General features: G+C 47.4%; 1 long non-coding RNA gene across 1 annotated transcript; it reads right to left on the minus strand.

Annotated features, from left to right (window-relative positions):
* Positions 1 to 6473: 6473 nt before the first annotated feature.
* LOC146177224 (uncharacterized) lies at positions 6474 to 7675 on the minus strand. Its single transcript, XR_014701281.1, has 2 exons — positions 7311 to 7675; positions 6474 to 6605 (listed from the first exon to the last, which is right to left on the minus strand). It is a non-coding gene; the product is annotated as an uncharacterized LOC146177224 (long non-coding RNA).
* Between the last annotated feature and the right edge of the window lie 19612 nt (positions 7676 to 27287).

Here is a 27287-nt window from a genome sequence, read left to right on the forward strand (position 1 = left end):
ATTTATCCTGAAAGGTGGGATTGCACACGTGAAGAAAAATGTTAAGAGCGTGATTTTTCCGGCGCTCTCGGACACAAAGCCACATGGCAAGTCACCGGTGCTGGCCGAAATTTACCCTGTTGACAACGAAGCACCTTTGAGCATTGCAGCTTTCACGTTCTATTCCACACGCGCAACCTCCGTCAGCACCAACCCATTCCCGTTTTATACACCAGCACTGGGATATAGAACTGAGTATGTGAAGATTCATAATAAATGTTTTCATAATGAAAAATAAATAAACAACCATTTAATGTGACGTTCATTCCAACCTTTTGAGATGAACTGAAAGTTTTCAGCCTGATAGCATTCAATGTGCTAAAGCGGATATCGCTAATTGCTCGGCGTCTGCTGTTTAGTCAGCCTTACCACAAGATTATCTGCCTTTACGTTTCGCCATGTATACATTTATCTCTTGCATAAAATAGTTCGCTGATCACTGTATAATGTACGGAACATTTTGTCTTTTTCTGGCTACCAAATTACAAAGTAATATCAACAGAAACTTTGACTGATATAACATCGGGAAAATGTGTTATTGGACCTTGACCCTCTGCACGGGTAAAGCAGAGATAATTTCCTACCAGTAATTGAAAACGGAGAGATTTCCTCTAACATTTGCGGCCACCGGAACGGGGCTTTCCACTAGAACGCATCATCATCATCACCCTGACTACACCCACTGCAGGGCGAAGGCCTCTCCCATATTTTTCCACTTAACCCCGTTCTGTGCTAGCTGCACCCACTTGACCCCTGCGAACTTCTTAACCTTATCCGCCCCCTGCTACGCTTTCCTTCGCTTGGAATCCAGTTTGTTACCCTAAGCAACCATCGGTTATCCTCTCTTCGCACTACATGTCCTGCCCATGTCCATTTCTTCTTCTTAATTTCCACTAGAATGTCGGTAACTTGAGTTATTTCTCTGACCCACTCTGCACGCTTTCTATCTCTTAATGTTACCCCTACCATTTTTCGTTCCATAGCCCTCTGGGTTGTCCTCAACTTAAGTAGAACTCTCTTGGTTAGCCTCCACTTTCCAGCCCCATAGGTGAGCACAGGTAAGATGCAACTGTTGTATACTTTCCTCTTGAGCGATACCGGTAAGCTGCTAGTCACAATATGCGAGTGCTTGCCAAATGCGCTCCATCACAATCTTATTCTTCTTGTTATTTCCTTTTCATGGTCCGGATCTGCGGTTACTACCTGTCCTAAGTAGACATATTCGCCTACTACTTCCAGTATTTCGCTACCTAATGTAAACTGCTGGTCCTTCCCGAGGCTGTTGAACATTACCTTAGTCTTCTGCATATTGATTTTCAAGCCTACCTTTCTACTTTTTCTGTCTAGGTCATCAATCATTATTTGCAGTTCATCCCCCGAGTTGCTTAGCAAGGCAATGTCATCAGCAAATCGCAGATTACTGAGGTATTCTCCTCTACCCTTATCCCTAACTGCTCCCAATCTAAGCCTCTGAATACTTCCTCTAAGCAAGCTGTGAATAGTACTGGGGAGATTGGGTCTCCTTGTCTAATACCTTTCTTTATGGGAATTTTTTTACTTTCTTTATGCAGAACTATGGCTCATGTGCAGCCACTATATATATATCTTCCAGCCCTTTCACGTACGGCTCGTCTACCCCCTGATTTCGCAATATCTGCATCACCGCCGAGGTTTCAACTGAGTCAAATGCTTTTTCATAATCAATAAATTCTATGTATAAGGGCTGGTTATATTCCGAGCGTTTTGCTATTCCCTGATTGATGGTATGGATATGATCGATAGTAGAGTACCGTCTCCGAAAACCTACTTGATCCTTTGCTTGATTGCAGTCTAAGGTTGTCCTGATTCTATTAGCGATTACCTTAGTAAATACCTTATACATAACAGACAGTCAGCTGATAGGTCTGTAATTTTTAAGGTCCTTAGAGTCGCCTTTCTTATAAATGAGAATAATGTTTACATTCTTCCATGTTTCCGGTACTGTCGATGACACCAGGCACTGCGTATACAGGGTGACCACTTTTTCTAGCACGATACCCCCCGTCCTTCAGCAAATATGTAGTTATCTGATCCTCTCCAGCTGATTTCCCCCTTTTCATAGTTTCTAATGCTTTCTTGACCTCGTCCTTCGTCACTGGTGGAACGTCTGACTGTTTTTCCCTACCGCCAATCAAGTTACGGTCCTGACTACTTTGGCTACTGTAGAGATCTGTATAGAACTCCTCGGCTACTTTGACTATCTTGACCATATTCGTGATGGCGTTGCCCGCCTTGTCCCTTATCGCATACATCTGGTTTCTGCCTATGCCCAATTTCTTCTTTACCGCTTTAAGGCTTCCCCCGTTCTTTACAGCATGCTCAATTTTCTCCATCTTATACTTCCTTATATCGGCCACCTTGCGCTTATTGATTAGCTTTGATATCTCGGCCGATTCGATCTGGTCTGTTGGATTTGAAGCTTTCACACTCTGGCGTTTCTTAATCAAATCTTTCGTCTCCTTAGACAGCTTACCGGTATCCTCTCTAACTATCCTACCGCCTACGTCTACCGCACACTCAGTAGTGACATCTCTGAAGTTATTGTTCATTGCTTCTAGGGTAATGTCGCCATCCTCCGTTAGAGGTGAATATCTATTCTGTAGCGAGATCCTGAACTCTTCGGCCCTCCCCCTCACCGCTAATTCGTTGATGGGTTTCTTTCTTACTAATGTGTTGCGTTCCTTCTTCAGATTTAGGCTAACTAGAACGCATAATATCTCACAAATACATAGGCACTGAAGTCCTCACCTTCTGGAGGAGGAGACCTCTAGCAGTGGCCTTGCCCAAACACAACACCAATCTATCTAAAACCAGCGCTTTATTTTGGATAAAAAAGCACTTTGCAAAGGCGCAACATCTGATGCTGCTGCGCAGCGAAAGATGCAATCTATGCTCGCCACAGCGCAATGCCAACATGATATCAGAGTGAAATGATTTGTCTCGTGACCATGTGTGCTTTACTAATGAAGACCTGTTCTTTTCCAAGTTGTAACCCCCCTGCCTGTACGCCATTCAGGAAAGCAGGGTATGCCTGAATAAAAAAAAAGAAAACAGAACGGGGGTCGGCGTTTTAACGCAGCAAGATAAAAACACACTGCGGTGCGAATAGCGCAATAAGACGTGGCGAAATAGCTCAGAGCGGTGCAAAGGACACCACCTCTCGTGTGCCATCAACTCATGAAGAAAAAAAGAACATATCCTATCCATCTGCCTAAGCACCGCTACAGGATTCGTCCGGCAAGGCTCCTCTCCGCAGTCCGTGTACGCCAGGTGTGCTCATACAGCTCGCAAACGGCGCAAATGTTATTGCGTCACTCCCCTCCCCCCCCCCAAAAAAAAACGAAAGAAGAACACCATGTGTCTTGCTTTTGCTGTCCTATGCGCAATCGCGGGTATACGCATGCACCAAGACAAATGGGGAAGAGCGCGCGTAGTTTGAAATGCTCAGAAGGGGCGCGGCGGCCCCACATTTCTGGAAGAAGCATGATATCTATATTGTCAGAAAAGCGAACGGTATGGTTTCTTATTTAAGGGCCGATGTCTGTTCGGCACCTTGCTCCTTTACACTGTTAACTTACACCAACCACCATGTTGCCCAAATTCAAACGTACACAGCTTCATTAGTTCTTGCCCTTCAGCATCATGTTCAGGTTTCAGAGTCTGCGACAAATCTCAGCGCCAGATTCATACTTCACAATTACTTTATTTCAGGCAGCGTGTTCATAATAATATTTACTTCGGAGTTTCCCTTTCTTTAATTGCTCGGAAAATTGACTTGCGTATACATCTTTCACAAAGTCGATGATCACAATCACTGATATACACGAGAGCTCTTGCGTACACCATCGAATATTTAATGTCGCAAAGATAACCCCCGAAAGGTAAACTGATAAAGTTTGTCCACCATTTTTATTCAATTTTATCCCGGGCAAGTAACCAGAAGAAACATTGCCCATCACAATCCCTGCAATTCAAACATGCGATTGAAGAAGACGTGTACTTCCAATGGGTTGTATATTCTTTAATTCTAGGTTCCTATTGTGTTAGGTTTTTCTTTCACTCCATGCTATTACACTACAACATTTTAGTGCTATGTTATACTAATAAATGCCAATTCTTTTGATAGAATTTTCTCAATGCTGCAGATACAGAAAAAAAGAAACTTTTCTGCGCAGTGTCAAACAATCACACACGTTAATTTCGCATTGGAGAAACCTTTCACCCTCCGGCAAGCTGAAAACATTTGTTTGGCATTTGTAGGTCTTTATTTGCCTGCCAACTCTGCTCTTGTCCCTTCAGGCCCCAAACAGCGGAGACGCAGGTTTCCCCTTGTCTATTTAAAGCACAGAGCGGAAGCGGTTTGAACTTCTTAGCTCAATGAGTTCAAGTTTGTATTTTATTTTGTACAATGAAAAATGCTTTTGCTTTTAGTACTTTTTTTAGCTTCATTATGGTCAAAAGGTTCTGTACCCCGTAGGGTATCAACGCTTTCTCGGGTGAGGCACTAACCGACGTTTCATTCTGTCCCTGGTCGTCTTCATACACCCGCGGGGTAAACGGTTGACCTCTCATTTCCGGTCCTTGAAACACGCTTGTCCAGAGATTTTCTAACCATTGAAAAACATACATCTTCCTATTCTTTACAAGTGAGGAACGAGCGAACCCAGACCCCTGTTTCGAAATGCAGTTTTTCCGTGAAATTAATTCCAGATTTTCATTCTACTGTTTCTACGAGCATTCAGCGGTGGAGCATTGAATGGCTTGTACACACAGTGAAGTGAAAATGTTCTCGGCGACAGAAGAAGAAATCATGTTTATATTGTGTCACAAACTACCGCCTTTACGGTCAAAAGAGGCGCGGGATCCCTTTACGGTTACCCTCCATCCCTCTATGAGGTGTGAGCACGCATTTAAATGTTAGGCCGGTCAACCCGTGACGTACGTGTGTCGTTGTGTCATTGATGAATAAGTTCAAAAAAAAGGTCACTTTCTTTTACAAACAATTGAATGCTTATAAATAGTACATCATATTACACTGTATAATAATAGATTACAATGAAAAAAAATAACACGCCACGACAAGATATTGACAAACGATGAGTAGTTAAATAACAAGAAAACCTGACAATGAACAGAACACAGCGATGAAAAGAAGAGTATAAAGATAACAAACCAAGTATTCTAGATATAGTATATGGTCAAAAGTCGCCTTGAAAAGACAGCGTAAAATATTACTAAGTCAAGTAGAGGGTAACAAAATCGAAAATAATGTTCGATTAAACAGTCAGTGGCAAAAGGAGTTCTCACGGCTTTTTTTGTTAGTTCAGGCGTCGAAGGCTGAGTTGATCGGTGGCGGCGGCCGTACAGGTGAGGAGAACGATGCGTCGATCACGAGCCCGAGGAAACACAATACGCCTTCCCGCCCTTACAAAAATGCATGTTGGGTGTCTACAAAATTCGGACCAGATGTGTCAACATAAGCTGTTGAAACTCTATCGATAATCATCGACATCTTTGAAGGTGCCGTGTTGACCACATGTTGAGCTCTTTTAGAATAGTGGCCCATGTGCTTCTTAAGAGCGCTTTTTGAATTCGCGCCACTGAATTTTTTTTTGATTTCAGGCTCAAATGCTTCAGAAACTCTGCAAGTGACGCTTTTTGATTTTCGGCTACCTTTCCACTCCAGAACAACAGCAAATAGTACACGACCATCGCTTGCCAGGAGCAGACACGAGATGATTTTCATTAATGCAAAAGTAGTACAGTACATCTCCTAGCTCCGATAAGTCCCCACATTCTATGTTCTGCCCGACCAATCAACAATCCTGTCAGATCAGTGCTGGTTAATGATAAGCATAGTGAGGCTTAAAAGAACAAAAAAGATCTTGATCTTTTAAGCCCCATTATACTTACTCACACATTAACCTACACTAAACTGACTAAATTGTTGATTGGTTGAGCAGAACATAGAATGTGTTGACTGACCGCAGCAAGGATATGTGCTGTGCTACTTTTGCATTAATGTAAACTACCTCGTTCCTGCTCCTGGCTAACCGTTGATCATACACCATTTTCTGTTGTTCCGCAGCGGAAAGGTTGGTTGGTTGGTTTGTGGGGTTTAACGTCCCAAAGCAACTCAGGCTATGAGAGACGCCGTAGTGGAGGACTCCGGAAATGTCGACCACCTGGGGTTCTTTAACGTGCACTGACATCGCACAGCACGCGGGCGCCTTGCTTTTCGCCTCCATCGAAAAGCTGCCGCCGAGGCCGGGATTCGATCCCGCGTCCTTGGGCACAGTAGTCGAGCGCCGTAACCACTGCGCCACCCCGGCGGGCCGCAGCGGAAAGGGAAAACAGAATAAAAATGCACGTTAATGAGAAAGAAAACATAAGGATTTCATCTTTGGTGAACCCATAACATGAGCTGGGTTGTTTATTTGTTTTATTTCAATTCATGTGCAACGTATGACGCCAGGCTGTTCTTTGCGTATAACGCTGATACGTCCGGGAACTCCTCGCATGTGATGCTGAAATAAACAATGGAGATCACAATTAAGTTGCGGTATATACTAACTTAAAAATAAAGCAAAGGCATTTGCGCGCTGCTCCACGTCATAACTGACGAAATGTCTTGTCTGAAATGAGTTGTCACTGTCTTTCACTGCTTAGATGGCATCGACCGCTGCCTCCACAGCTCGGCAGCACTACCACATCGTTCATTTCTCTCTGATAAACAATATATGCTGCCGCCAAAGATCCAATTGTGAATATAAATAGCAAAGCGCAGGTCCCAAGCATTACTACCCAAAAAACGTCAAGCAAAATTACCAACTATGGGCACTGAAATAAGTGGAAACAAACAACACTGCAAAAATGGTGGAGCTGCACAGATTCAGATAACCCACAATGTGTGACAGAGGCATAATGTGATCTCGATAATGTGTCCGTCTCATCGCGAGTACCGTATCGAAAGAGTACAGCACTGCGCCGAACAATCCGTCAAAAACGGTCACCGGTTAAAAGAAAGAAAGAAACTCTTGCCACCCCAACTGGCGTTTCAACGGCCCCAGCGTCCGCGTTAGAGACAAGCCTCGTTCTCTCTCTCTCTCCCCCTCCTTTTTTTCCGACAAGACTGGCTTGCCTGCTAGAAATATTTACATGTGCGCTTCCGCTTGTAGCACACATTGTACAAGACTGGCACAAACACGAAAAGAAAAAAAGAAAACACTCACCAAAGTGCAGACGCTCCGCCCGCGCCGGCTTTTCGCCTAGAATCCAAAACGCCTGCGACTGTTGAACTTCTTAAACACGTCCTCCTTGCGCAGAAGCTGCCGTCCAAGAGCTGAGTCCTCCGAAGACTTAGACTTAAATTCGTACGTTCGCGCTCCAATTTGAACCAAACGATCTTCGTGATAATCACCAGCGAAAAACCTACATACGGTGCTTCGCTCACAGTGCAAGATGCGACCACGGTGGCGGGAAAACGCCAACTGAACTGGCACATCGCCGCACTCAGCGTACCCGCGTCTGCGTGCAAAGAAAACGGGGCGCAGAGCAGCTTCGGTGAATAGGGGGAGCCGCCGCCCCCGCTGCGCGACTCCGGCTATGCTGAAGCCAAGGTGATCTCCGTGAAGACAAACCATGTACAGAGAAGGCAGAGAGCGGAGACGAAGCGGGAAGCAACCGCCCCCCCCCCCCTTTTTTTTTCTCCCCAGCCGACAGGAAGCGAGCCTCGACTCCTCCGGACATGCTGGCGCCGTGCGCGGGGCACGGGGGAAGAGGGGTACGGACAGGAGCAAGGCAGCGGCCGAATACTTCTTTGAAAAGAAGAGTCGCCGATAGAAGACGCGTGCAATCTTGATTTTTTGTTTTTTTTTTGTTTTCATACGCGAATGTTTTTGCTATGCGTGTTTACTCTAAACTATCCGCGGAATCAATCCGTGATTATTAGAACCCCTCAATGTTTAAAGTGACTTCATTTTAGCATGGTGTCCACTTTAAGAAAGGAAAGAAAAAGAAAAAAATAACAGTAAAACTCTCCAAAGACATAGAGCGGTGGAGGATTCCAATACAGACTGCACCTGATTTTGCGGCAGTAATCTACAGTCAAAAACACCTAGGCTTTGGCAGAATGTCAGATCCTGAAGCACATAGTGAACTTTGCTACTGGTTTAAAAGAGTTCTGTCCGGTCCTACATAGTAGGTTCAATCTTGGATCCTGTTTGTTAGTATGATGACTCACTGAACTTGTTTTATGATAAATATAAAATATGTTTTACCAATTAAGTTACCTTTGCGACATACAGAAGCTGATCCATTACGGATTCTGATTGACATTCAACGATGTATTTGCAATATTAGTGGAGCCTTTGCCATCGTGAAGTTCTTAGGGCATATTCTCCCTGTGTTGTTGCGAAGCTCGAGCTAAGTGTGCACCGTCAATATGCACTTTAATATAACATGAACGAGCACGCAACTGCATGCTGCTGTTATATTTCCCTTTGCAGAATGTGGACAATAGTTGATTACAACTGAGATCAAATATGCATAACGAAATTGTTACATCATGTTCTTATCATTGTTGCCTAAAACTACTTAAAAACATGGGTCGGCATGAACAGTATACGCTGATTCTTCGTGAACGTTGAAAACTGACAACAAAAAGCATATAAAAAATAGCATGAAAGGTCTGCTGGGTAGAACACAATAAAAATTCGGTTGGCCCTGTAAAGATTGCGCTCAGCTGGGGTTGAATGTCTATCGAAATTCAGTACATTCAAAAAGCGGTCAATAGTCCGACAATAGAGTTTCAAAACTCATTTTTGTAAGGGCGGAGCGGCCGCGAGAGTGACCCGGAAGTCTGATTCTTCCCAGACCGCACTGGCGCGGGCGTGCTGCTGTATGCGTTTTATGCTCTCGGCTGTTTACGCAGCGCCCGCGTCAAGGACGTGCTGTCGCTGCCCCATCGGCTTGTCGAATCCTGCCCAGAGGAGAAGCGAGGTCCCGTGAGTTTCGCTCTATCTCTGAGGTAGGAGGTCCCACAACTTCCGCTGTATAGGGGAGGCAGTTTGTGACACTGCCTCCCACTGAAGAATATTGCCTCGGAATATTGTAGACATCCACAAGCGCCGAGAACGACGCTATTACGCCCCGCAGAGAGCTGCAGTAGATTGGGTCCGTTCGATGCACTGAAGACATTTCGTCACTCACTACGGTTCATGACGCGCACCATATGCGCACCGATCAGAGCCCGCACAGCACCACAACACTGTAGTTTGTCAGTCATGTCTTGAGCACATGTCACAAGTCACTGATCACTGATAACAATCAAGCGAGCACAAATAAACAGGCACATGATGTACGATTTTCATCACACAGTCAACACAATGCAGCTGGGTAGTAGTGAAAGCTGAACCACTATTCCAGTGGCTCAGGTATTCTGCTCCAACGTTCTCGCTGCATTTAATATACTTGACACGGAAGTTGTATTCCTGAAGCTTAATACTCAAGCGAAGAACTCGGCTGTTCGCAGATTTTCTTTTTGTTTCTTTTTTTAGCTTCAAAAGCTGGTGGTCCGTTTGAACGAGAAACCTCTCGTAAAGGAAGACTTGAAATTTCTCGATTCCCCAAATTAGTGCTAAAGCCTCTTTCTCAGTGGTTGAATAGGCTACGTCTCGAGGAAGCAACTTGTGGCTTGCATAGGCAACTGGGTGCAAGATTTCGTCATTCGATTGAAGCAGAGCGGCCCCAACACCTCTATCAGAACCATCCGTTCACAGGACGAATTTCCTGTCAATATCTGGAAGTTTCAGAATCGGTGCTTGTGCCAGATTTTCCCGCAAGATCTTGAAAGCCCGTTCTTGCTCGAGGCTCCAGCTCACGACTGAAGGTTGACCCTTCCGTGTTAGATCTGTCAGAGAATAGGTCAGGTCAGCATAGCTCGGAATGAAATCATGGTAGTAACCCGTGAGTCCCAAGAAGGATCGGACTTGCTTCTTTGTTGTCGGCCGTGAAGCGTCTTGTATTTTCTATAGGGGTCTTGGTGAGGGGCGACAACTTTCCAGATCAATTTGGTGGCCCAGAAATGCGATGGTTTCCATTCCGATCTCGCATTTCAGCGGTTTGATGGTGAGACCAGCCGCTTCAGTTCGAGCAGAGACCTCGTACAATGTTTGGCGATGCTGTTCCCATGTCGGACTTGCAATGAGTACGTCAACGAAGTAGTACGCCACGTCGAGAATATCGGCCAAGATGCTCCGCATCAGCTTCGTAAAAATGCCTGGCACCGTCCTAATACCGAAGGACATATATCGGAACTGAAAGCAGTCATCGCTTTTGAATCAGATGACAACGGTACCTGCCAATATCCCTTAGATACGTCCAGCTTGGAAAAGAATTTCTTGCGTCCTACCAAGGCGATAACGTCGTCCGCACGTGGCAAAAGCTCGGCGTCGTCTGCGATGACTTCGTTTAGCTTCTGAAAGTCAATGCATAGCCGATGCGTCCCGTACGGTGATTACATGGGAGTTTTAGGGTGACTCCGATGGCTCAATGATGTCTAATTGGAGCAAGTCGTCCACTTCTGTCTATTTCAAAGCGTACGGTAGCGGATATTGTTTTACATTTATCTGCCTGTCGCTCTGTAACTTCAGTTGGCACTCGATCAGCGTGGTCTTTCCTGGAAGGTCTGAAAATATACCTTCGTAATGTTGTAGAAATTTCTTGCCTTCGTTCTGCTCTACGTTGGTCAGTCTCTCGGGAAGGTGTACATCCCTCCCTTATAGACTTAGGAGGGCTTAGGAAGCTCTATCTCCCCAGCGTCTGTGTCTTCTTCTGCCGATATCACTCTGCCGACAGCTGCCACGACGGTGTCGCATTTACTTTGCTGGTATTTCTTTAGCATGCTGATATGGAATATTTTGTGGCATGACCCAAATCCACTTCTAATGACCGAACAAGGCCCCTTCCATTGCATGAGCATCTTATTGTGCTCTGTGGGAAGAAGAATGAGAACCTTCTCTTCCGGTTTGAGTGAGCGTCTGCTGCTCTTGATGCAGTAGTAGTGGCGGTATCGCTCTCCTGCGCGCTCCAGCTCTTCGCGGGCAAGTTTACAGGCATACTGCAGCATGTCCCGTAGAGCAAGCACATACTCGTACGTTGTTCGTAACTCGTCAGAGATGGTTGCATTAGTCCAAAGCTCTCTAAGTACAGCCATATAAGAGTTCGAATGGGGAAAAGCCGAGGCTTTGTTTTGGTACCTCCCTGTATGCGAACAGGAGTGGAGCCAGGTAGCGATCCCAATTGTTCGGTCTTTCCTGACACATGCGCTTGACCATTTGCTTCAGCGTGCCGTTCAACCGTTCGACTAGGCCATTCGCTATCCGGTGGTAGGGAGAGGTATGCAGCTGTTTTACTAACAACAGACGGCTAACCTCCTTTATTACTTCGGATGTAAACTGAGTGCCCCGGTCACTAGGACCTCTCTGGGCACTCCTACACGGGAAAACATTTCGACAAGAGCTTCGGCTACCATATCGGTCTATATGCTAAGAAGTGCGACTGCATCAGCGTACCGAGTGGCATAGTCATCATGGTCAGGATGTATCGATTGCCTTGAGCGGACTTCGGTTTTAGCGGGCCAACAATGTCGATAGCCACCCTCTGAAACGGGGTCTCATGACGGGCACTCGGACCAAAGGCGCTCGTGTGATGTGACCCTTCGGTGTTATGCGTTGGCACAGAACGCAAGAAACAGCGAACCGCTTAGCGTTAGCCTACATTGCGGGCCAGAATAATTCTGTCTGAAGCTTCAGTAGGGTTTTCTTCGCGCATTGCTGGCCTCCTATCAACCCATCATGTGCCAGCATGAGAACAGCTTATCTGTACTTTTGGGGCACAGCAACTTTAGTGTACTTTCAGTCGGACTCGGCGGTGTATTTCCTTTGAAGGGCGCCGTTAGCAATGAATACCCTTTCCATTCTTCGCTTGTGGCGGGCCCACGCGATCGAAGCACGAGCGTAGGGTCGTGTGATTCCCTTGCTCTTGAACCAACTCTTCGCAGCATACAGTAGACAGGCCTCGCAGGGCTTTAAAGGGGCCCACAAACACCTCCAAAGCATTGCTCACAAACTACTCGCTAGATTATGCTGCGATATACATTTGAACGTAATAAAACATGTCTACGCAGAGTACCTTGTCCCGCAATTCTATTCAAAAGTTGGCGCTCTCTTTCCTCCGATTTTTGCGGTCCTCCTTTTCCTTCGTCCAACGCTATTACGTATATGCATTTTCGAATGACTATTGGCCTGCTTCTTTGCGACGTCACGCATCCATTACACTACCACCTATGCCGAAATAATTGAAATACGCTGAACTTTTACCTGTCAGGAAAGAAAATTAGAACGTTTTGTAGGCAAAAGCATTTTTTGAAAGTTTTTTTTACTGGAACTTCCGGTCTCGCGCGGGCACCGCGGTAACTATAACAACCGCGGCGCATTCGAGCGCGGCGACCTCGTTTCAGTTACCTACGGAGCTCTTTCCGCCTGTATATGTCTTCGTTTCTTGTCTCCCCCATGCGAAATAGACTTTGAAGTCGGCTTACCCGTTTTCAGCATTAGGTCGGTGCCTTAAGTGCCGTGCACCAGTGGACCGCGCCGTACGTAGTTCAACAAACTTTCGGAGGCAACCGCTCCGTTCCCGTGTTCACCAAACCAAAATACACACCTCGGATCGAGTCAAGGCGACAACATACGCTGATCTAGCCAGAATATAGCGCACAGATAAACGACGGTTTCACAGGTGCAATGAATTAGTCATTGTTGTGATGCATTATTACAGTGGCGGATTTTAAAATCCTACCGCCTGAACTCTTGACTTGATTGTGTCAAATTCACTTTGTCACATATTAGGTTTGTAGCTACGTACCTAGCTCGGCTACCTACCTGGCAACTGTACCTACCTGGCTCGGCCGTGCGCGATGCGCGCACCCGCGGTATCGTGTGCCGGCGTTGGCAGCTTTCGGCCCCTGATATTGGCGCAGATTGCGGGTTCGCATTGTATGCAGCAGCAACGAATTAAGCACCCATACCTCACTTACCTCAAGCAAGCAAGAGAAAGATACAAGGTTCTCAATGCGGATTTTCAGAAAATAGCAAGAAGAGATAAGAATGCCTTCCTGAACATACAGTGCCAATGAGGACAACAGCCAATTGAGGAACACAAGAGCTATGTATAAGACAATCAAAGATATCAAAGGAAGCTGCTCTGCTAAGCTGGGCGTGATAAAGGACAAACGAGGCAGGGACCTCACCGAAGCCTCAGAGATAAAGAATATGTGGCAGGAATACACAGATGAACTGTACAAGAAGGACCCGGATGTGCAAACCAAGCATAAGACGGCTGTGATTACTGATCTCGAGCCGGGCATCCAGAAGAGTGAAGTTGAATGGGCCTTAGCCAGCCTTGCTAAGAACAAAGCTAGCGGAATTGATGGCGTTCTAGCTGTGTTGCTTCAAACCCTCAACCATGATGACGCTGTTAACGTTCTGTATACATTATGTCAGCAAATTTGGACAACCCTGCAGTGGACACAGAATTGGAGGAGGTCAGTTTACATCCCCATTCCAAAGAAAGGCAGTGCCAAAGATTGTTCCAACTACCGCACGATCGTGCTTATTTCGCATGCTAGCAAGGTGATGTTGAAAAGCCTCCAAGTAGGCTGCAGCAGTATGTGGATCGGGAGCTTCCGGACGTGCAAGCTGGGTTTCGTAAGGGCAGAGCAACTAGAGAACAAATTGCCAACCTTCGCTGGATCATGGAAAAAGCAAGAGAGTTCCAGAAACCCATCTACTTCTGCTTTATTGATTATGCAAAAGCGTTTGACTGCGTAGATCACAGCAGATTGTGGCAAGCTCTCCAAGAGATGGGAGTTCCAATTCACCTCATCTGTCTCCTAAGGAACCTGTATGAAGGGCAAGAGGCCACAGTCAGAACTGGGGCATGGTCTTACTGATTGGTTTCCGATCGAGAAAGGAGTGTGGCAAGGCTGCATACTGTCGCCCTACCTATTTACCCTATATGCAGAGTGCATCATGAGGAAGGCCGGTCTGGACGAGTCTTCAGCTGGAGTGAAGATTGCTGGAAAACGTATCAACAACCTTAGATATGCGGAAGATACCACTTTAATGGCAGAAAGTGAAGTGGAACTCAAGAGACTTCTGATGCGCGTACAAGAAGAGAGTGAGAAGTTTGGGCTTAAACTGAACATTAAAAAGACAAAGATGGATTGTTTATGTCAGGGTAACAACGATCTGCAAGAATATAATTGAAGAAATAATTATTCATGTTCGAGCAGAGTAATCTCCGTCATTTCCCCTGTGCCCTCGAAGGGTTGCGGGTGCCAAACCCAACATCAACCTAAAATAAACTAAGTCGCTACATTGAGGGCTGTTTCAATGTATTACGATGAGTCATCCGTAAATAATGCGCATTCCCACTTGTAAAAAGACACCATTGATAAATTCCAGCATCTGATGCATTGTGATGGAGAAGTCCACGATGCTTTAAATGAAGTGAACTAAAGCTGGTCAATTTCCAAATATTAGTATGCCAGCGAAAATGGAATCTTAAGAAACACACAAGGCAGCGGTGGCATGAAAAAACCAAGCTTAGTTTTAGAAAGGAGATGGCGTGAGGTGTGGAAGGTGTAATGTTCGGAAGCGGATTTGGGCCTTTGAGGAGTGCTCTTTGTAAGGCGATGAACATATTTATGGAACCTGGAGTTCTTTTCGAATATTTTCTGGCGTCTCACCCCATAGGAACTTGCTTTCTTGCACTTGTTGCTTACCAGCTGAAATAATTGGAATTTGATCTGGCAGTCTTGCGATTAGCGGGTGTGAAATAAAGTACTAATTCTGTAGCTGCACGGAACGCCATTTAGACTCATTGAAACTTGATGCTTCGTTCCTGTCGGGTCAGCGATGTCCCGCGTTTAGCAAGTTCTAGGCTTCTGATATGCAGAGTGCGTCATGAGGAAGCCCGAAGAGATGTGGACCGATGTTCGTGATATAATACAAGAAGTTGCTACTAAGGTAGTTCCAAAGCAAAAGAAATGCAAGAAAGCAAACTGGTTATCTGAAGAGGCTTTGCAAATACCTGAGGAAAGGAGGATGGCAAAAGTTATGGGGGAAAGAGAAAGATACAAGGTTCTCAATGCGGATTTTCAGAAAATAGCAAGGAGAGATAAGAATGCCTTCCTGAACATACAGTGTCAAGCAGTTGCGGACAACAGCCAATTAAGGAACACAAGAGCTCTGTATAGGACAATCAAAGATATCATAGGAAGCTTCTGTGCTAAGCTGGGCGTGATAAAGGACAAACGAGGCAAGGACCTCACTGAAGTCTCAAAGATAAAGAAGAGGTGGCAGGAATGCACAGAAGAACTGTACAAGAAGGGCCCGAAAGTGGAATTGATGGCATTCCAGCTGAGTTGCTTCAAAACCTCAATCATGACGCTGTTAACATTCTGCATACATTATGTCAGAAGATTTGGACAACCCTGCAGTGGCCACAGGATTGGAGGAGGTCAGTTTACATCCCCATCCCAAAGAAAGGCAGTGCCAAAGATTGTTCCAACTACCGCACGATCGCACTTATTTCGCATGCTAGCAAGGTGATGTTGAAAATCCTCCAAGGAAGGCTGCAGCAGTACGAGGATCGGTAACTTCCGGACGTGCAAGCTGGGTTTCGCAAGGGCAGAGAAACTAGAGACCAGATTGCCAACCTTCGCTGGATCATGCAAAAAACAAGAGAGTTCCAGAAACCCATCTACTTTGCTTTATTGATTATGCGAAAGCGTTTGACTAGGTACATCGCAGAAGATTGTGGCAAGCTCTCCAAGAGATAGGAGTTCAAATTAACCTCATCTGTCTCGTCAGGAACCTGTATGAAGAGCAAGAGGCCACAGTCAGAAGTGGGCATGGTCTTACTGATTGGTTTCCGATTGAGAAAGGAGTGAGACAAGGCTGCATACTGTCGCCCTGCCTATTTAACCTATATGCTGAGTGCATCATGAGGAAGGCCGGACTGGACGAGTCTTCAGCTGGAGTGCGATATGAACCTTAGATATGCGAATGATACCACCTTAATGGCAGAAAGTGAAGTGGAACTCAAGATACTTCTGATGCGCGTACAAGAAGAGAACGAGAAGTTTGGACTTAAACTGAACATTAAAAAGACAAAGATCATGGCGTCTTGCCCTATCAAGTCCTGGAGCATCAATGGACAAGAAGTGGAAGCTGTGACAGATTTTCTGTTCTTGGGCTCTAAGATTACCTCGGAAGGAGAGTGCAGCCATGAAATTAGGAGACGCCTGCTTCTGGGAAAGAGAGCAATGGTTAAACTTGACCGCCTAGTAAAGAGCAGAGACATTAGTCTGCCAACCAAGATCCGTATAACTCGTGCGATGGTCTTTCCTGTTGTGATGTATGGATGCGAGAGTTAGACTGTGAAAAAGGCTGACCGCCGAAGAATTGACGCGTTTGAATTGTGATGCTGGCGAAGACTCTTGAGAGTTCCTTGGACTGCCAGAAGGTCAAAACAGTCGATATTGTCGACCATAAACCCTGACTGCTCATTGGAGGGTCAAATTCTAAAGTTAAAGCTCAGCTACTTTGGTCATCTGATGAGAAGAGAGGAGTCGCTGGAGAAAGATTTGATGTTGGGAAAGGTTGAGGGTCGCCGGAGAAGGGGTAGGCAGCGAACGCGATGGTTAGATGGCATTCTCGAGGCGCTGCAGATGAAGTTATGTGATGTTAGTAAAATAGTGAGAGACCGGACAGCGTGGCGTGGTAGGTCCATAGGGTCACGAAGAGTCGGGCACGACTGAACGACTGAACGTACCTGAACCTTACTTACTACGAGCAAATAAATGTTACCGCAATATCAAAGCTCCGTGTGCAGTTTCACCACAAGCAACTGAGCAGTTGAGCCGGAGAGATACAAGCCGCCGCTGTAAACACGTATTAGGATACACATGCTGTATCTGCCCCTTGCAAGATTTCACATGATGTGCAGTGATGAGGAGGCACCGAAGAAACAAAGAACACAACTTATTTCGTGAGAAGGCCTACAGCATTTCTCTAGATAAGTCCTAGAGCATATTCCATTATGCCCTGAGGCAGTAAACAACGTTATTGAAAAAAAATTCTCTCCGCGGCGAAGCGCTGTGCTTTCTTAGTCTCTCAGCAGTATGAATTACCGCTTCTAGCGAGGTGTTATTTCGCTCACATAATAATAATCATCGCAATTACGCTGCTGTCTTGCAAACTGTGTAGCTTAACGGATGGGGAACAGCGAGCCTGTGAAATAAGAGATGTGACATAGTCACTTGTGAAGTCGCTTCACTTAGGGGGTACCCAAAAGAAACCGAACTAATGTTTTGGTGGGCAGCTCTTTCGTAGTACAGTGTTTTGCCACTAGGAGCGCATAGAGTGAACAGTCCAAAGTCAGTCAGCCGAGTAGCGCTGCTGAAGATCAGACGTACTAGCTTCGGCAGAGTTTATACTGAAAACAGTTTTCTGTGAGTGTCGCTTCTGCAATGGCTGATTTTCGTGAACAACGTGTGGCGGTGAAATTGTGATTTCTGCTCCAACCAAATGTGACAGAAACTCTTGAAATGTAAACATGGGGTATTAGAATGATGCTATGGAGAAAACTCAAGTGTTTAAAACGTTCTCCCGTTTCTAAATTGGTGAAATGTCAATTGATGACCAACCTCGTTCTGTTCGTCCTTCCACGGCCCGAATACGTGAAAATGTTGAAAAACGTCGTGCAGTCATCAATATTTCACCAAACATGGTATGACCCTGTTCCTCACCCCGCATACTCGCCGGCCTTTCCCCGTGTGACTTGTTTTGTTTTCCAGAATAAGAAAAATACATGATAGGAAAGCGTTTTGCTGAGGTTGCGGAGACCAAGAAAAACGATGCAGGCGCTCTCAAGCACCACAAAAAATGAATTTAAACAATTTCTTGAAAAGTAGAATGAAACATTATACAACTGTATTAGTGCAAGTGGAGAGAAATTTGAAGGAGATTGAATGTTTGGGCTTAAAATTTGAATAAATAGGTTCAAAAGGAAAAGAGTGCTGTTTCTTTTGGGTAACCCCTCGTACTTCCATTTGCTCCCAGCTCAGCCTCAAGAAGCTGAACAACTCTGATCGGCATAATTATTCGAAATCTAGCCTTACACACGCCCTGAAGCCACCGTTGCGCTGACCTTCTTACTTTTTGTTTCAAGCGACAACTTTTATGCAATACTTGAAGGGCCTGCGAGCGGTCGCAGACCATGTGGAGTTGCCGCGATAAGCAAACAGGAACATGTTTTGTGTGCACCTTTCTTGGCCGCAGCCAGAAGCGAAACACAGATACATGGGTACAACAAGACTGCTCTCATTCGGACAGAAAAAGTCATGCAACTGCGCTCCAGCTATCGTTATTCGCAGCAAACATATTGAAACAATTGTTTCGGCTTCAGCGGCCAATGCTTTGTGGCGCTGATGCCAGTCTGTTGAGCATTTGGGTGAAGTATACTGAAAGTTGTACTGCGCAATTGAATAGTCATGATGCAGGGCATATCTGTGCCTGCCTGCAGCAATTAGTCCTTCTTTTGACGGTCTTTCATAGTCGTCCGTCATAAATTGGAGCTCTAAGCTATGCTTGAAGCTGTCTCTCTGTGTGAAGAGCCCTTAGACCGTTTCTCCGCATCCTGGAGGAGCCTGTGGACGTACGCTGCATGAAATAGTCAAGATTAGAACAGTTCACTTAGTTGTTCGTGTAATATTATAAGAAACACAGTTTTAACTTACAAAAAGTAGGCTCCATTTTCACTGGAGTGGCATTGAAACGTCCTTTTCTTGATATTGCCATTTTCATTTTCCAGCGGTCCTCTCCATTTCTTTCTGTTCCTGGAGCCTTGACGAATTTTAATTTAAGTGAATAACTGCCAGATGTGACCTAAAAATAAAGTAAATATGAATGAATTTCTCATACTTTGGAAAAAAATGTGTTTCTTGTTGCCTATTAGCAAAATTATGCCGAGTAGAGGCCACTATAAGAAACCGTTATGCATTATTTTCACATAACTGCGCCAGAGATTGCTTCTGTTCTAGCTTCTATATCCAGCGCCTTTTTATCGAATGAAGAATATGATGCAATGCTCTTCAAGCAGCAAAATGAATGTTTGACATGGGCTATACAATATCATATCGTGAATCAACCGTGTTCTCTTTGCTGTTGTATTCTAGCGATCATCATTAGTCCAAGTGATCAAGTGAACCTTGAGCATTCGTTCAGTTTCAATACAGTAGCTTCGGGAAATTCTAGACGGTTCTAGAGGGGTTATAAACTTGCGCTGATACCTTTCAGTTCTTTAAAAACTACCTTTCTCCTGGGACTGCACTAAGATGAGGAGCACGAAAGAGAGCCCAGGTGTTTTTCCAGTCAGCCCTCCATGCTTGCCCCCAACTTTGTGTCATTGCAGTGTCTCAGATCTTGCAATTTCCGCCTGTATGTATTCCTGGTGCGCTCTCCTTTATCTCATCCCATCTGCCTATTCTAGCATAACAGCAATGACTTTCAATGAGGACCATGGGTGGCCTTTGCACTACGTCTATAGCTAATTCCACGCTCTGTTTCTTTTCCATCAAATTTATCCAATTTTTACCTTCTGTGTTTTTCACCTGTTGCTTGAGGCTCTTTACTTCTTCGTCCTTGTGACCGGCATATTTACTGGTTAGTTTCCTAGTTCTTTTCCTCCATTGTGTGTCAACGCTCTGCTTAATAATGCCACCTGGCGGTTTGAGGTAGCGCTTGAAAGACAAAGAAGTTGTAGACTCTCGCGCGCTTCGGCCAGCTAGGACTGTGGACTCTTGAGCCTGTGTCTCTGTGTTACCGTTTCCAGTGAGCCCCTGTCTTGACTGTGTGTCTCTGCCCCTGTTGCCGGTTCCCATAGATCCCTGTCTGCGTGACAGTTTTGGTGGAGGTGCTGGGCGATGCCCTCTCAATGTCGCACACCTCTCCGCGAACCAACTACACAGAGCTTTTGCCTGTGGACACGCCAGTTTATCGCGTCAGCTGGAGGAACCTGGGCCTGCCTCCCGAACACGGGCCCTTAGAGTCCCCTTCAACATAGAGCCTCCGGCCAGCTACGCAAATCACTACATCGGTCATGCAAGGAACTCCTGTTTACCTTCAAAACTCCCGAGTGCCGAAATCATTTCATGGCACTGCGCATGAAGACGTTGAGGATTGGCTAATTCCGTTCGAACGAGTAACATCCTTTAATCAGTGCTACAGCAACTTAAAGCTACGGAACGCCATTTTCTGCCTGGAAGACCATGCTTTGACACGGTATGAGAACCGAGAAGGCACATTAACATCATGACCTCAGTTCCACCCTCTAGTCATAGAGGCATATGTCACAGAAAGCTGCGCCACCTGATGCGTGGGGTTAAAGAACAGCTTTTTGCTGGTCTTGTGCGTAGCCTACAAACTACAGTTGCCTCAATTTTAACAGAGACGGTCACGATGGAAGAGATCCTGCACCAGCGCTCGGCTGTCTACGACGCCCAATCCTCGCTACGATTGCTGCCCAGCCTCTTAAAGCTGCTTTAAGCAATACTGACTACCTCCGAGATCTTATTCTTGCAATTGTACTTAAGGAACTGCAGGTTTGTGGCCCAACCCAGGGGTGATTCTGTCGCATATATAATCCGCGAAGAGATTCAACAAGTCACGCAGCCATCTCTGCATGTTGCTGAAGCTCAAAGTACCCCTGTTCCTGATTATCCTCGTCCGGCTTACGCTGACATTCTCCGACGCCCAGTTCCAGTCCAAGCTCCGTTATCTACATTACCACCAACCCAGTGCATGCCCGTCCAGCAGCCAACGTTATTACATTCATGTAGAGCAACCAACGCTTTACGGTTCCGCCTTTGCTACCACTTTGGGGAACCTGGTCACATTTTCCGGTGGTGCCCTTATCGGGAACTCGGACTGGAGGGTTTTTACGCCAACGCACCTAAACGCACGTTCGGTCAATGACCTCGTGACATTGGAGACAACCTCGCACAAGAGAACCTCCGGATGGCATGCTGACAAACCAGGTCTCCATCTCCACGTCGGCCATCCCCCTTAACAACTGGTGACTTCCCGCGAGCACCGCCTGGTCGCTCTCCAAGCCCCCGCCGGGAAAACTGAGTAGAGCGACCTCCGGGGGCGGGATCGCTACATGTCAGCACAAAGAAATCCCCCAGTGAGAACAAATGGATTTTGGAGCAGAAATGAGAGCATTTGGTTCGCGAGATCGGCTATCGCTGGACATCCCTGTGTGCATCGATGGTCATAACGTCAGCGCTTTAGTGGATACCGGAGCAGACTTTTCGATTTTGAGTGGGAAACTGGCAGCGCATCTTAGGAAGGTTATTACACCATGGTGCAGCATGCAGGTACGCTCGACTGGGGGGCATGTTATTACTACTATTGGACAGTGCACGGCTAGAATCCAGATTCGTACGTCAACGTTTGTTGTCAGCTGCGTCGTTCTCCGGGAATGCTCTCGTTATTTGATTCTCGGTGTGGATTTCCTGCGGGAATATGGCGCCGTCATCGATCTCCGGCTGCGAACGGTCTCGTTCTCAACGGAGAAAGTGGCTGCCACCCAACCCCCCCGACGGCCAACGTACGTGCACCCTATGAGTTTCAGCAGAGCATATATTGCCACCTAGCGTTGCCAGGTGGCGCATGACTGAGTGAAGAACGACGAAGTGTCGCTTGCGGGTTTTGCGTCTGTGCCGCTCACTGCTGTTGTATCGGAGCTAACCCCTTTGCTATTCTTTATATCCTCAATCACCTGGTACGTGACATTCTGGTGGAGCTGCTGGGTAAGATCACCTATGCAAGAGTCTCCATCTGAAAGACGTCGCGCCAGCCCTGTGCCATTGGACACCCCCATGCATCGCTGCAGTCGACGGCTCCAGGGACTTTCTCCGGAGTTTCAGCCATCACCCGCCGCCATGACATCTAGTGCTTCTGCTCAGCAGGTAACGGGCGTCGCACCGGCCTGTAACTACACCTTGCAGGCCCCTCGAGTACCGAAGCCTTTCCATGGTGACCTCTTTGAGGATGTGGAGGACTGGTTCCTTCAGTTTGAGCGTGTCGCTGCTTTTAACCAGTGGGACGATACTGCCAAACTAAGGAACGTCTACTTCAGCCTTGAGGATGGCGCCCGGATCTGGTTCGAGAACCGAGAGCAAATGTTAACGTCGTGGCAGGAATTCCGTCGTCAACTGCTCGAGGCCTACACTAGCGCGGATCGTAGCGAACATGCAGAACGTGCCATTCAATCCCGCATCCAGATGCCGAATGAGAGTATCCAAGCATACGTCGAGGACATGACGCGCCTCTTCAGGCGAGCCGATCCCGCCATGTTCGAGGACAAAAAGGTCAGGCACTTGATGTAGGGTTTGAAAGAGCAACTGTTCGCAGGACTTGTGCGCAACCCACCGTCGACTGTAAATTATTTCTTGCGGAGGCCGCCACAATGGAAAGGGTGCTCCAACAACGTGCCGCGGCTTATAACCGACCTCTCCATACTGGCACAACTGCGGAGCCATTTGCATCTTCCGAGCGGTATCCTGATGCTTTGCGCGAACTAATTCGCAGTGTCGTGCGCGAAGAACTGAGAAAGTTCTGGAACCCCCTGCAGCAATCGCCAGCTTCCGTTTCTGCTATAGTGCAAGAGGAGGTACGACAGGCGCTCAAGAGCCCTCTTTCGCCTATAGTTACGAGCCCGCCATTGCTGTCGGGGACCGAAAACCGTCCCACATATGCGGAAGTTCTACAGAGTCAGGCTCCTCCTTCACCGCCACCCATTCCCGCGCCGCCTACAGTTCCGCTGCCCTCGGTGCAACCAGTGCAGTACTTCAACGAACGTCCCCTGCCCCGACGCAAAGCCGACATTTGGCGCACGCCTGACCGCCGTCCACTCTGCTTCCACTGCTGTGAACCAGGCCATCTCTACCGGGATTGTCCTTATCGACGCCTCGGTCTTCAAGGCTTCCGCATCGACTCGCCTCCTCCCCGGTTTGGTCAACGACCCCGCGTTATTGAAGAGTACCTGGCGGAACAGCGTTCATCTCGTTCGCAGCGTCAGTCCCGCTCCCCTTCACCAAGGCGCTCATCGACGGCCACCCAAGGTTCCTCGCAAGAGGGGCAAGGCCGCTCGTCTAGCCCTGGTCGGGAAAACTGAAAACAGCGACCTTCGGGGGCGAGGCCGCTGGTAGTCGCTGCGTTGAAGACCTCCCGTCGTCGCCGCTTCGATCCGACCGCGAGCTGCTGGTACCGTCCCCTAGGGAAGCCAAAAGCGTTTCTCTGGACATTCCTGTTATTTTAGACGGTCGTACTCCAGTCAATGCATTAGTGGACACCGGTGCGAATTATTCGATTTTGAGTGGTCGCATGGCGACTGTTTTGAGGAAGGTGCTCACTGCTTGGCCAGGTGTGTACCATCGAACCGCCGGCGGTCATATAGTTACCCCAAAGGGGATGTGCACGGCTCGTATTCAGATTAACAGATATACGTTCATCGTTAGTTGCGTCGTTTTGAGTGACTGTTCCCGTGACCTTATCCTCGGCATTGACTTTCTGCGAGAATACGGAGCAGTTATCGACCTGCGAAATAGACGTGTCACATTTTCGATGGGACAATCTGCCGAACGAGATAGTAGCAGTCCTTGCAGTGCCGCACTTCGCGTTTCCGCCGAGAGCGTCTCGCTGCCGCCGCGAAGCACTGTTCTTGTGGAAGTCACCTGTGACGATTTCCGTGCCGGCGATGCTGTAGCGGAAGCGAACCATTCACTCCTGCTTGCTCAAGGCATCTGCGCTGCTCGATGTTTATTGTCGCTTCACAATGGCCGGGCTGCACTCCTTGTCACAAATTTTTCTAATGAGCACCGGCACTTGTTTCCGGGAACTGCTATCGCTTTCGCTGACCCTGTTACGCACGATCCGGTCTGTTTTACATCCACGGCAGTCGAAACTAATGAGCCATCTCTTGACAACATCGACATTAACTGCCTTTTGTCGAAGGAGAAACGGCGGGCCTTAGAGCTACTGTTGCTGGACTTCAAGCACTGTTTTGCTTCTTCCTCGAAGGTTCGTCAAACGCCCATCACGCAACATCGCCTCATTACTTATGAAGACGCTCGCCCTATACGACAGCAGCCTTATCGTGTGTCTGCCAAAGAACGAGAAGTGATCCAGACGCAGGTTCAGGAGATGCTGGATGATGGTGTTGTGCAGCCTTCACAAAGCCCATGGTCCTCACCGGTAGTCCTGGTCAAGAAGAAAGACGGCACTCTTCCATTTTGCGTCGACTATCGGAAATTGAATAATGTGGCAAAGAAAGATGTATACCCGTTGCCGCGCATCGATGACTCACTGGACAGATTGCGACGTGCGAAGTATTTTTCATCTATTGATTTGAAAAGCGGCTATTGGCAAATCGAAGTAGACGAAAGAGACCGAGAAAAAACCGTATTTGTAACTCCAGATGGCCAATATGAGTTCAAAGTACTCCCATTTGTATTGTGCTCTGCCCCAGCTACATTCCAAAGGATGATGGACACCGTCCTCAAGTGGCAGATCTGTCTTGTGTACTTGGACGACGTAGTTGTTTTTTCCGAAACATTTGACCAACACCTCGAACGCCTTCGAGCTGTACTGGAAGCGCTCCGTTCTGCTGATCTCACGCTGAAGCCCGAGAAATGCCACTTCGGGTATACAGAACTCAAGTTCCTTGGCCATGTTGTGAGCGCCGATGGGGTGCGCCCGGATCCCGAAAAGACTGCTGCCGTCGCACGGTTTCCCGTTCCAGCTAACAAGAGGGCTGTTCAGCGCTTTCTCGGCCTGTGCGCATATTATCGGCGGTTCATTGCGGACTTCTCTCAAATAGCGGAACCTCTAACGCGCCTCACAAGGAAGGACACCGCCTTTGTGTGGAACTCTGAGCAGCAGACGGCCTTTTCTTTGCTTCGCGAGCGCCTTCAAACATCCCCTGTTCTGGCGCACTTCGATGAAGCGGCTGACACAGAGGTGCACACTTACGCCAGTAGTATCGGTCTTGGCGCGGTCCTTGTTCAGCATCAAGATAGGATTGAGCGAGTAATAGCCTATGCTAGCCGCACACTCTTTCGCGCCGAAACGAACTACTCCACCTCGGAAAAGGAATGCCTGGCGGTCGTGTGGGCCACTATGAAGTTTCGCCCCTATCTTTACGGCCGATCATTTAAAGTCGTCACGGACCATCATTGTTTATGCTGGTTGGCAAATCTGCGAGATCCATCGGGACGACTTGCACGCTGGAGTTTACGACTTCAGGAATTTGAGATAACTATTGTTTATAAGTCAGGCCGCAAACATGAAGACGCTGACGCGCTGTCACGAGCCCCCGTTGACACTGACGATGCTGCAACCGATGGCGACAACGGCTTTCTAGGAGCTCTCAGTGCATCTGAGCTCAAGGATCGACAAAGAGCTGATCCAGACATCCTTCCATTCATCGATTATCTGGAAGGGCGTGATACGACGCTCCCTCGACGCCTATCTCGGCACATTGGTTCATTCTGTATGCAGCAAGGCGTCTTGTATAAAAGAAACTCGCAAGGCCAAGAAAGAGCTTTCCTTCTGGTAGTACCATGCGAGCTCCGTGCGGATATTCTACTTGCTTGCCACGACGAACCGATTTCTGGTCATTTGGGTTACTCACGGACGCTTGCTCGAGTCCGCAACATGTATTACTGACCAGGACTCTCCGCAACTGTGAAACGCTATCTAAGAAGCTGTCGCGAATGCCAGCGCCGTAAAACACCGCCCCTGAAGCCTGCCGGATTTCTCAAGCCCGTTAGAGCACCACGTATTCCGTTCGACCAAATCGGCATGGACCTCCTTGGTCATTTCCCTTTGTCGCAGGCGGGAAACAAATGGATAGTAGTCGCTACTGACTACCTTACCCGATACGCTGAGACAAAGGCAATCCCTCATGCCACAGCTTCCGAAGTAGCCGAGTTTTTCATGCATAACATAGTCTTGCGGCATGGCGCCCCTTCGTATGTCATTACCGACAGAGGGACAGCTTTCACTTCGCAGCTCATCGACCACATATTTCAGTTGAGTTACACGACGCATCGCAAGACCACAGCGTACCATCCGCAGAGCAATGGTCTTACCGAAAGGTTAAATAAGACGATTGCGGACATGTTATCAATGTACGTCGACGTGCAGCACAAGACCTGGGACGAGGTGCTGCCGTACGTCACATTTGCGTATAATACAGCCCAACAGGAAACAACGCGCTTCACACCATTTCGACTTGTGTACGGGCGTGAAGTTCAGAGCATGCTCGATTCCATGCTCCCATGCCCAGATGATGACCAGCTTCCGCCAGATGCCCAGCAGTATGCTATCCGCGCTGAGGAAGCCCGCCAGCTTGCCCGTGTGCACATCGGGCGGCAGCAGACCTCTGACGCGGACCGCTACAACTTCCGGCACCGCAAGGTTCACTACAAACCTGGGGACCAAGTCTGGGTGTGGACACCAGTTCGCCGTCAAGGCTTGTCAGAGAAACTCCTTTCCCGCTACTTCGGGCCGTACAAAGTGTTGCGTCGTGTGAGTGATGTCAGTTATGAAGTTATTCCAGACGGCGCCGCACTTTCAAAACGTCGAAAGCCCAGCTCGGACATTGTGCACATTGCGCGGCTGAACCCGTACTACCAACGATAACGCACGGCCACCTCCTGTGACGACTCTCTTACTTTGCACACCGCTCTCACCGCCCGTGTTCACTTTTTTTTTCTTTTTTTTCGGAAGGGGGAGTAATGCCACCTAGCGTTGCCAGGTGGCGCATGACTGAGTGAAGAACGACGAAGTGTCGCTTGCGGGTTTTGCGTCTGTGCTGCTCACCGCTGTTGTATCGGAGCTAACCCCTTTGCTATTCTTTATATCCTCAATAACCTTGTACGTGACAATATCAGTGCCTTCCCGCTCCAGCGTGTTTGTGAGTGTTGTGTGCGACGGGTTACGTGACGGACCGATAATTGCTGAAGGCAACCGTTCGCTTTTATTTTCTCATGGCATCTGTGCAGCTCGAAGCTT

Source organism: Amblyomma maculatum, chromosome 10, assembly GCF_055883805.1.
Source record: "Amblyomma maculatum isolate TAMU_Amacu chromosome 10, ASM5588380v1, whole genome shotgun sequence".
Lineage (NCBI taxonomy): Eukaryota > Metazoa > Arthropoda > Arachnida > Ixodida > Ixodidae > Amblyomma > Amblyomma maculatum.